This window comes from Manihot esculenta, chromosome 17 (genome assembly GCF_001659605.2).
Source record: "Manihot esculenta cultivar AM560-2 chromosome 17, M.esculenta_v8, whole genome shotgun sequence".
NCBI classification, from domain to species: Eukaryota; Viridiplantae; Streptophyta; class Magnoliopsida; order Malpighiales; family Euphorbiaceae; genus Manihot; species Manihot esculenta.
Genome location: NC_035177.2, coordinates 22405733 through 22417426, shown reverse-complemented (window position 1 = coordinate 22417426; position 11694 = coordinate 22405733). Strand labels below are relative to the sequence as shown.

The window sequence follows — 11694 nt, the reverse complement described above, 5'->3', positions numbered from 1 at the left end:
TTTGCAAAATTTAAAATATTTCTATGACATTTTATAAAATTAAGAAATATTCTTAGGCCATTTTGCAACTAGGGGTGAGCAGTATCCGGTTCAAACCGAAAAAACCGACCGAATCGAACCGATTTAAAAATTTGGTTCTGTTTTTTATATATTTCGGTTCGGTTCGGTTTTTCATTTCAGAAATTTTGGTGATTTCGGTTCGGTTCGATTTTAGATTCAAAAATTTCGATTAGACCGAACCGAACCGAAATCACCTATACTACGTCGTTTTGAAATATACCTTTATAAGCATTTGCCCTAAATCTAAAAGCTGTGCCACTGAGAGTAGAGACGCAGACGCTAATCTGTAATCTCAATTCCACGCCGCCTCACCCTCCCGTCACACCTGTGCCTCTTCTCTGAGCACTGAGCTCCACCACTTCCAGCGGGTCCACCGTCCACCGTCCACCATCCAACCTCTACTCTCCTCCCGACATCGACCGATTAACCATCGTGGCTAACTCGGGTCATCGATCTTCACTTGCAACGCTGAGTCGCTGTAACGACCCGGAAATCCGGACCGCTACCTGCGCTAGGATCCAGGTCGACTTAAGGTCGCCGGGACCCGTAGCAAGCCTAACATACATCCTGTACAGTTAGTATAATCCCAAACATGATCAAACATAACCATAAAACATTTAAAACTTTACCTTTACCCAGCTTGACCTGTGTATGCACTATGACTGAACTCATAGAACCCCTAGGGTCAGCATACCCTATGTCAAACTCGGTCCAACACATATATCAACATAAAATAAAACTCATGTACAAAGGGATTATCCAACTCGGGCCAAGCACAATACTATAACCCTGAACATATAACATAATGACATACTACAACATAACTCTTTTACATCCTTACATAACTTTACATTACATCATGTCCACTACTATTCTATTACATATCCTGACCAAAACCATATCTTGTCGTCTTCCTGAACTACCTCTGACCCTGCAAGCCTGGGGTTAGGGGAGAGGGGTGAGCTAAAAAGCCCAGTGAGCAGAAACCATAAAAGAAAACAGTTCATTTTAACATATGCTATCATGGAATGCGTCATATCACAAATATATCACTTCAAGGATGAATCTGTCACCAATAGCCCTCTACATATCAATCTCGTACCATAACAAGTCAACAATACTCTATGCCAGGGGCGATACGGCCACACCTGGACTTCATATGCTCTATGCCAGGGGCGATACGGCCACACCTGGACTTCTCATGCTCTATGCCAGGGGCGATACGGCCACACCTGGACTTCTCATCTCATACCATATCGTACATGCCATATCATATCATTCCATATCATGTCATAACATACTGAGGGCTAGAGGATCATCCAGTATCCATCCACATCATCATCATCGTATTATGCAATGCATCATATTCGTGAATTCTAATGCAAACAACCTATTGCATAACATGGTATTCATGATGCATGAACATGCTTGAACATGCTGAAAACATTTGATTTAAAACATAAGGGTTAGTTCCACTCACCTCTGGCTAGCTCTGGACTAACTCTGAAGCAGCTAACACTGCTAAACACCTCGGTTCCTCGGGTCCGATCCTACACAGGTGGACTCTAGTGAGGTGCCAAACATACTCTAAACAACTCATAAACAACTACCCAAAAACCCCCTAAAACTTCACTGAAACATGCATAGAAAGCACTCATGAAAAAGGCTGGACAGGGCACTTTCGGCGGCACCTTCGGCGGCCGAAAGTCCCAGACAGAGACGAAAGTCAGGCAGGTTCGGGGCACCTTCGGCGGCCGAACCCTCTCTCCAGAGACGAAAGTCAGGCACTTTCGGCGGCCGAACATTACCTTCGGCGGCCGAAAGTCTGCTTTCAAGCCAAAACCCAACTTTCGAGGGCAAGGTTAGGCGGCCAATCCCTGCATCCTCAGGCAGGTTCGGCGGCCGAAACCACCTTCGGCGGCCGAACCTGAGTTCATCCAGAACTCAGCCTTTGTGCATTTCAAGCCTTCCAAACCTTCCATACACCCCAAAACAAGCATCCAACTTCTCAAACGCATGCATACATCCTTAACCATGCACAAAGGAGCTCAAACAAGCTTAAACTCCCAAAAACAACATCTAAAGCATACATAGATAGTTTATGACCCACATAGGCCAAAACCATCAAAACAAACCAAACCTCACATACTCTCTCCCAATCATGCATACTCTCTCCCATATGCTCAAGGGGCTTGAAAACTAACTTAAACCCCAACACAAACATCACATGAACATACATTATCATACATTGGGCATAAAACCCACATAAACCCTAACATGCATATCTACCCATACTCAACCATCAAAACCTCTTAAAACTCACTTAAAACTTCATGAAACGTAAAGAAAAGCATAGATCCACACTTACCTCTTGAAGATCGAGGGTTGGTGCGACCCAAAGCTTGAGATGTGGAGAACCCAAACTCTTAAAGTCTCCAAGCTCTCCAAACCTTGATCCAAGCTTTAAAACTCTTCAAAACAACCATATAGCTTATAAAACGTGAAGGATTTGAAGAAAAAGCAAGAAAACGACTAGAGGAGGACATGAACACACCTGAGCTCGAGAATGGGGAGAAATCTCGCCCATTTTCGGTCTGAGGGGCTTTTATAGGTGGCCAGCCAAACCTCCTTCGGCGGCCTAACATGCATGCAAAACACCCCCATGTTCGGCGGCCGAACTTGAGGTTCGGCGGCCGAACCTGGTTTGTTCAAACATAGCTTTCGGAGGCCAAAAGCACTCCCGAAACCAACTCATGTTCGCCTGCCGAACTTCACTTTCGGCGGCCGAACCTGGCAAAAACCTCCTTAGTCTTTTCTTTTCAAAACTCAAATCTTTTTCATTTAAGACCATGAAATCAGTAAAAATCATTTTAGAAATCACATTTTACCCCTCTAGAAGACTCTGGCATCATCAACATTCCATAGTCCAACGGAGATTCCGCCGGAAGGTAGGGATTCCGATGCCGGAATCTAGCCGGGTATTACATTCTTCCCCCCTTTAAGAACATTCGTCCTCGAATGTTCAAACATCAAACATGCATCAAGCATACTTTAGCAAGCAAGCAACAAGCAAGCAAAACCTAAAAACCTCTCTTCTAAAAGAGAGACACGGTCATTGCTGGAGTATAAACTCTCGGTCTCCCCGGTGAACTTTTCATCTTAAGGTGATTCTAAGGGGCTTTCACCATCGGGATTTCCTTGTTTCCACACTTTCTGACTTGTGTGTCTGCAGTCCGTACTAGCTGCTCAACATAGGTGAGATCCTCTATGATCTCCACCTCTGGTTCCTTTAAGAACCTCACTCGGACCCGACACGAACTCATATATTGTGGAAACATGGAAAAACGAATGGATCTCTTCCATTGAAGTGGGTAAATCTAACTCGTGGGATGCATTCCCAAATCCTTTGCAGGATTTCAAAGAGTCCAATGTATCTGAGAGCTAATTTACCTTTCTGCCCATAACGAATCACCCTCTCTAGGAGACACCTCCAGCAAACCTCAACTTCTTCGAGAACCTCAACACGCTTCCGCCGTGCACTCTGACAAAAACTCTTCTTCTCTTCTGAAACTCTACATGCCTCTTGCGGACGACTCCATACTCTCCTGCTGACTTACAGCAGTTTTGATTCTTCTCATCTTTTGACTATGCAGCTCTTACTCCTTTTCTCTGCCTCTGATTCTCCTCTCTTGACTCAAGATGTATTGCAAACTCTTTCGATCTGTAAGGATCTGTCCTCATACCTTATACAGGTACCGCCTCCACATCTTGAGTGCAAAGATTACCATTGCCATCTCTAGGTCGTGCGTAAGATGATTCAACTCATGCTTCTTCAGCTACCTAGAAGCATAAGCAATCATTCTACCACTTTACATAACACACAACCTAGTCCCACACGGGACGCATCACAGGACACTGTGAAACCTCCATCACTGGCGGACAGAGCCACCACTGGTGCTGACATCAACATTTCCTTTGGCTTTTCAGAGCCCTCTTCAATCTGAGTAGACCACACACCCTCTGGTTCTTCTTGATCCATCTGGCCATAGGAGCGGCAACTCTAGAGAAGTTCTAGATGAACCTCCATTAGGTAACCTGCCCAACCCAAAAAGCTCTTGATCTTAGTCACTACAAGGGGCCTGGGCTAGTTAGCTACAACTTCAACTTTCTCAGGTCTACTTCACTTTTCTTTTCTCCGACACACATGACCCAAGAAGGATATGCTCCTCGACCAGAACTCACATTGGAGAACTAGGCATCCAAGCCATGTTCTCTCAGGATTTGCAATCCTGATTTCAGATGATGGGCATACTCTTCTGCATTTTTGGAACTCGCCGAGATACCGTCAATGAAGACAATAACGGAGTGATCCAGAAACTGACTAAAACTCTGCTTATGAGGTTCATGAATGATGTAGGGGCGTTCATTATCCCGAACGACATTCCTAGGAACTCATAGTGCCCATATCTGGTTCTAAACACTGTTCTCAGTACATCTTCTTCCTTGATCTTAACTGATGGTACCTAGACTTCAGATCTATCTTGGAAAGGCAACCAGCTCCTGCTAGCTGGCTTAAAATAGATCGTCGATCCAAGGTAACAAATACTTGTTCTGGGTAGTGACTTTGTTCAACGACTAGTGGTCGACACAAAGTCCTAGGGATCCATCCTTCATCCTCATAACAACACTGGAACAACCCAAGGCGAAGTGCTCAGTCAGATGGGAACCCTTAACTACCAACTCTTACAACTGATCCTTATAACTCTTTTAACTCTGTTGATACCATCCTGTGGGGAGGGATAGAGATTGGTCCAATTCCATGAATTACTTCTATTTCGAACTCTATCTCCCTGACAGGTGATAGTCCTGGGAACTCGTCTGGGGAAACATCTAAAACTCTCTAACAAAGGGCACTGAGGCGGGCTCCCTGACCTGACTGCTATACTCTCTCTGAAGAGCTAGAACCCCTGACAACTTTTCCTGAACAACCTACGAGCCTATAGGGTTGATACTGAACCTCTAGGTATCCCTATTCTGTCCCCTCTAAGGACTACCTCTGATCCATCCTTACCCCGGAACCTGACTACCTTGTCTCTGCAGACTAGGTAGTACCACTAGTAGAAGAACCAATCCAACCCTAGAATGACGTCAAACAGTCAAATCTAGAACCGCTAGGTCAGCGAAGGCATCTACTCACAACACATACTCTGACTATACCGGCAGACCGACTCTGCCACAGATGGATCACACTTGGGTGCACTGACCCCAAGGGATACTCTAACCCATAAGCTATCAACCCAACCTCACAAGGGCTCACAAGCAAACAAAGAAAAGAGAAACATCAGGGTTCATGAAACAGACACACCAGAACATACCGGAGTGAGATTACCTGATCCCATCGGGTTCGATGTGTTAGCCTCCTGCTGGGTCATGGCGAAGATCCGTGCTGGAGCTGATGGACCTTCCCCACGGGAACCTGCTGAAGAAGGGGCTGTCCCCCTGTCTCCGCCTCTACTACTGCCCTGAAACATGGCTGGAGCTGATGGCTGTGCCATACTGCCTGGAGTAGTCTGATGGGACGGTGTCATAAAAGCTGCCTTAGGGCACTCTCGAGCTATGTGCCCCTCTGGCCGCATCTGTAACATGCTGTAGTCCCAAATCGACAGACTCCCTTGTGCGGCCTACCGCACCTTGCACACTCTGCAACCTCTGTGCCTGAGCTCGAGCCACCTCCTAATCCCAGACCAGACTTTATCTGATTCCAGAACTTATTCTTCTTTGATCTTCTGAGACCTCTGTCTCCCTTCTTACTTTTTGTGACAGCCTCGCTCAGAGGGGAGAGATTAACATCACTTGTCCTCGGGAGTTTGGAACCCGAAGACTGTGCCACGTACTGTTTAACTGTCCCTTGGACAATGGCACTAGCCTCCATTCTCCGTGCCATATCCACTATAGCATGGAAACTCTCCCTTTCTGCTGATTGAATCAACGAGGAATACCTGGAGTGAAGCTTCATAACATATCTCCTAGACTTCTTTAGGTCTGTATCAAGACCTTGTCCTGCAAACGGCAACAGCTCCAGGAACCTGTCTGTAAACTCCTCTACACTCATCTCTTCCGTCTGCCTTAGCTGCTCAAACTCAATCATCTTCAGTTATCTGGAACTATCTGGAAAAGCCCATCCTGCAAACTCATTGGCAAACTGCTCCCAGGATAAGCTCTCCAACCTTGGGTCCACATAGTTTTTGAACTATTCCCTTGCCTTCTTGCATTTCAATGTGAACCCTGCCATCTGAATGGCTCTACTGTCACTTGCTCCTAGCTCATCTGTTATCATCTTTACCGTTCTGAGGTACTCAAAGGGGTCATCGCCTGCTTCAAACTTGGGGGCATCCAACTTGAGGTAATCTATCATCTTTACTTTACCCCCAACTGATGAACCAGGTTTGAGTATCCGGACATCAGGGACTATTGGTTCTGCTGGTGGAGGAGGAGGTGCAGCATCCCTTGGGTTAGGGTTTGCTGGACCTGGGAAAAAGGGTGAGGATGGAAACATGGGATACTGTGGGTAAAAGGGAGGATAGGGCATAAAGGTGGGATATGGGTTATGGCTAAAGAAATCCGATGTACCTCCCATCGGATACCCTGGCCCTTGCGGGTAGGGTGGATACTGTGGTGGAACAAAGCCCGAGGCCTGAGTGCCTCCTTGGGACTCTCCCATATCCTCTACTGACATACTCATGCCCAAACTACTATCTCTTCTTTGGTTATCCTCCTCAGTTTCCATCACATCCGCTGACATACCTTCATGAACTGATCTCCTCTGACCTGCATCAAAAGACCTTCTAAGGTCCCTTGATGTACTTTCCCTGATCGTCCTACAAGATCTTGCCCTCTGCAGAGCAGGGGAATGGGCATCCATGCCCTCATTCTCTGGCGAAGCTCCAGTCAATCTTGCAGATCGACGAGTTCCTATCATCTTGACTTCTGAAAGCATAACATAGCACATAAACATTAGCATCTTATGGTTCATGTGGAAACACATGAACCTGCATCACATTCATAACATACATATCATAGCATTAATGCACATGCTCATCATCATGGCATTTCACATCATCATACAAGACAAGACTCCATATCCTATCCTAGTGGACATGATCTTCCTATTGTGCTTGCCCTACTATAACCTCTATGAACCCGACACACTATAGGTCCGACCATGTGAACCTAGGGCTCTGATACCATTCTGTAACGACCCGGAAATCCAGACCGCTACCGACGCTAGGATCCAGGTCGACTTAAGGTCGCCGAGACCCGTAGCAAGCCTAACATACATCCTGTACAGTTAGTATAATCCCAAACATGATCAAACATAACCATAAAACATTTAAAACTTTACCTTTACCCAGCTTGACCTGTGTATGCACTATGACTGAACTCATAGAACCCCTAGGGTCAGCATACCCTATGTCAAACTCGGTCCAACACATATATCAACATAAAATAAAACTCATGTACAAAGGGATTATCCAACTCGGGCCAAGCACAATACTATAACCCTGAACATATAACATAATGACATACTACAACATAACTCTTTTACATCCTTACATAACTTTACATTACATCATGTCCACTACTATTCTATTACATATCCTGACCAAAACCATATCTTGTCGTCTTCCTGAACTACCTCTGACCCTGCAAGCCTGGGGTTAGGGGAGAGGGGTGAGCTAAAAAGCCTAGTGAGCAGAAACCATAAAAGAAAACAGTTCATTTTAACATATGCTATCATGGAATGCGTCACATCACAAATATATCACTTCAAGGATGAATCTGTCACCAATAGCCCTCTACATATCAATCTCGTACCATAACAAGTCAACAATACTCTATGCCAGGGGCGATACGGCCACACCTGGACTTCATATGCTCTATGCCAGGGGCGATACGGCCACACCTGGACTTCTCATGCTCTATGCCAGGGGCGATACGGCCACACCTGGACTTCTCATCTCATACCATATCGTACATGCCATATCATATCATTCCATATCATGTCATAACATACTGAGGGCTAGAGGATCATCCAGTATCCATCCACATCATCATCATCGTATTATGCAATGCATCATATTCGTGAATTCTAATGCAAACAACCTATTGCATAACATGGTATTCATGATGCATGAACATGCTTGAACATGCTGAAAACATTTGATTTAAAACATAAGGGTTAGTTCCACTCACCTCTGGCTAGCTCTGGACTAACTCTGAAGCAGCTAACACTGCTAAACACCTCGGTTCCTCGGGTCCGATGCTACACAGGTGGACTCTAGTGAGGTGTCAAACATACTCTAAACAACTCATAAACAACTACCCAAAAACCCCCTAAAACTTCACTGAAACATGCATAGAAAGCACTCATGAAAAAGGCTGGACAGGGCACTTTCGGCGGCACCTTCGGCGGCCGAAATTCCCAGACAGAGACGAAAGTCAGGCAGGTTCGGGGGCACCTTCGGCGGCCGAACCCTCTCTCTAGAGACGAAAGTCAGGCACTTTCGGCGGCCGAACATTACCTTCGGCGGCCGAAAGTCTGCTTTCAAGCCAAAACCCAACTTTCGGGGGCAAGGTTAGGCGGCCAATCCCTGCATCCTCAGGCAGGTTCGGCGGCCGAAACCACCTTCGGCGGCCGAACCTGAGTTCATCCAGAACTCAGCCTTTGTGCATTTCAAGCCTTCCAAACCTTCCATACACCCCAAAACAAGCATCCAACTTCTCAAACGCATGCATACATCCTTAACCATGCACAAAGGAGCTCAAACAAGCTTAAACTCCCAAAAACAACATCTAAAGCATACATAGATAGTTTATGACCCACATAGGCCAAAACCATCAAAACAAACCAAACCTCACATACTCTCTCCCAATCATGCATACTCTCTCCCATATGCTCAAGGGGCTTGAAAACTAACTTAAACCCCAACACAAACATCACATGAACATACATTATCATACATTGGGCATAAAACCCACATAAACCCTAACATGCATATCTACCCATACTCAACCATCAAAACCTCTTAAAACTCACTTAAAACTTCATGAAACGTAAAGAAAAGCATAGATCCACACTTACCTCTTGAAGATCGAGGGTTGGTGCGACCCAAAGCTTGAGATGTGGAGAACCCAAACTCTTAAAGTCTCCAAGCTCTCCAAACCTTGATCCAAGCTTTAAAACTCTTCAAAACAACCATATAGCTTATAAAACGTGAAGGATTTGAAGAAAAAGCAAGAAAACGACTAGAGGAGGACATGAACACACCTGAGCTCGAGAATGGGGAGAAATCTCGCCCATTTTCGGTCTGAGAGGCTTTTATAGGTGGCCAGCCAAACCTCCTTCGGCGGCCTAACATGCATGCAAAACACCCCCATGTTCGGCGGCCGAACTTGAGGTTCGGCGGCCGAACCTAGTTTGTTCAAACATAGCTTTCGGAGGCCAAAAGCACTCCCGAAACCAACTCATGTTCGGCGACCGAACTTCACTTTCGGCGGCCGAACCTGGCAAAAACCTCCTTAGTCTTTTCTTTTCAAAACTTAAATCTTTTTCATTTAAAACCATGAAATCAGTAAAAATCATTTTAGAAATCACATTTTACCCCTCTAGAAGACTCTGGCATCATCAACATTCCATATTCCAACGGAGATTCCGCCGGAAAGTAGGGATTCCGATGCCGGAATCTAGCCGGGTATTACAGTCGCCGACTCCTCCTCACCTCACTGTAGCTCTCTATTCTCTCTCTCCAGTCTCCACACAATCGTCGGTCGTCGCTCTCCACGCAATCTTCGGCCGTCGCTCTCCAGTCCATCGGCTCTCAACGCTGTCAGCAACTTGGTTGTCCTCAATCCTCTGTCTTCCTCAGTCCTCAGTCTTTCTCAGTTCTCAGTCCTCGCCTCCTCGGTCCTCATCAGCAACTATAAAAGGTAAGTAATTTTTTTTTACACTATTGAGAAAAGTGTTAGTTGTGTAACTTTCTTATTTGAGGTATCTTGTTAAATGTCGCTCTCCAGTCCATCAGAAACTGCCCATGGAAAGCAAATGAATTGTGAACTTGGCTCATTCATTGATCAATTATCAATAGCTTTTTTATTTATTTTTTACAGTACTTGGTTTGAAACTTACTGTTTCTTATCAATAACCATGCCCATCAGAAAATGATTGTAATGAAATTAGTTTGCTGGTTTTAATGAATAATGCATTATTGTGTCCATTTTTTTTTAGCATTAATCTTAGTTTTGGACATGTTCAAATCAATTGTATAACATGATTATGGTTTATAAATGAAAATGGGCTAATTACATAAGCTGCTTGGATATACAGAAAAGAAGCTAAAAAGTCCAAACATAACTTTGCATAACTTGTCCTTTCATTAAACAAATAGAAAAGAAGACAAATGCATACATATTGTCTTTTACAATAAGTGCATAGCTGGATATTTCTCAAAAAGTTAACTACTGATGAGAACAAATCTCATACTACATGAAAAGAAGAAACTATAATAGCCCAAGTAACCAATAAAATCCCAAGCCATTTTAATCTATAAAATCACAAAATCCCAATTCTCTAATCCACAAAATCATGAAATTCAATAAAATCTGCCATCATTTAACTAATTTCATCTAAGCTTCAATTGTCATTTTGATGAGTTGCATTACCTCTTGCTGTGCATCTTTGTTGCTACACTATTTGTTAAAGAGTTTAGACTTCTGAATCTTAGGAAGAAATTTATAGTAGTTTATTTGGTTATTTTGGGTATTTAAAGCATTTAGTTTATTTTTTGTATTTGACTTTGTTGTTATAGTAGGTGCTATTTGTCATTAGATATTTTGGATTATTGAGAGTCAAATCAGATTAAGAGCATTGTTCTATTATTTGTTGTGGTTCTTCATAAATCTGGTATCAAAGCAAACAGTCATATACCATGTGTGTACATTAGACTTCATAATCCTCAAATTTACTAGCATTGATATTCTTTTCTTCAATACACATCTTGTGTGTACATTAGATTTCATTTAGTGTTATAATTGATTGAGATTTATAATTTATTTATTTACAGATGGATCAACAAGAACCATCAAATCCTACGTCACAACCTCCTGTTTCTTCGAGCAATATTGAAGCTGCCGATGCAACTTCTAAAATGAAGAGGAAGAGTATGAAGCCAAGATCAATTGTGTGGGACCACTTCTCTAAGTTTATTGATGATATGGGAATTCAAAAAGGCAAGTGTAATTACTGTGAAAAGGAGTTTTATTGTGATCCAAAAAAAAATGGCACATCTACACTTAAACATCACATGTCTGCATGCATAAAAAACTCCCATAGTGTGACTACTAGACAATCACAATTGTCTTTACAACCACTTTCTTCTAGTACACAAGAGGGAGGGGGAAATTATCAATTAGGCATGCTAAGTAGTTGGCATTTTGATCAAGATGTGGCTAGACGTAAGTTAGCTAAAATGATAATTATTGATGAGCTGCCATTTATGTTTGTAGAAGGGGAAGGGTTTAAGGAATGGGTTGAATGCATACAGCCTAAGTTTCGAATTCCATCCCGTTGGACTATTT

At 43.7% G+C, this 11694-nt stretch overlaps 1 long non-coding RNA gene across 1 annotated transcript; it reads right to left on the bottom strand.

Annotated features, from left to right (window-relative positions):
• Positions 1 to 450: 450 nt before the first annotated feature.
• LOC122722270 lies at positions 451 to 10034 on the bottom strand. The gene is made up of 3 exons (XR_006349189.1): positions 9820 to 10034; positions 6373 to 6375; positions 451 to 528 (listed from the first exon to the last, which is right to left on the bottom strand). It is a non-coding gene; the product is annotated as an uncharacterized LOC122722270 (long non-coding RNA).
• Positions 10035 to 11694: the final 1660 nt, after the last annotated feature.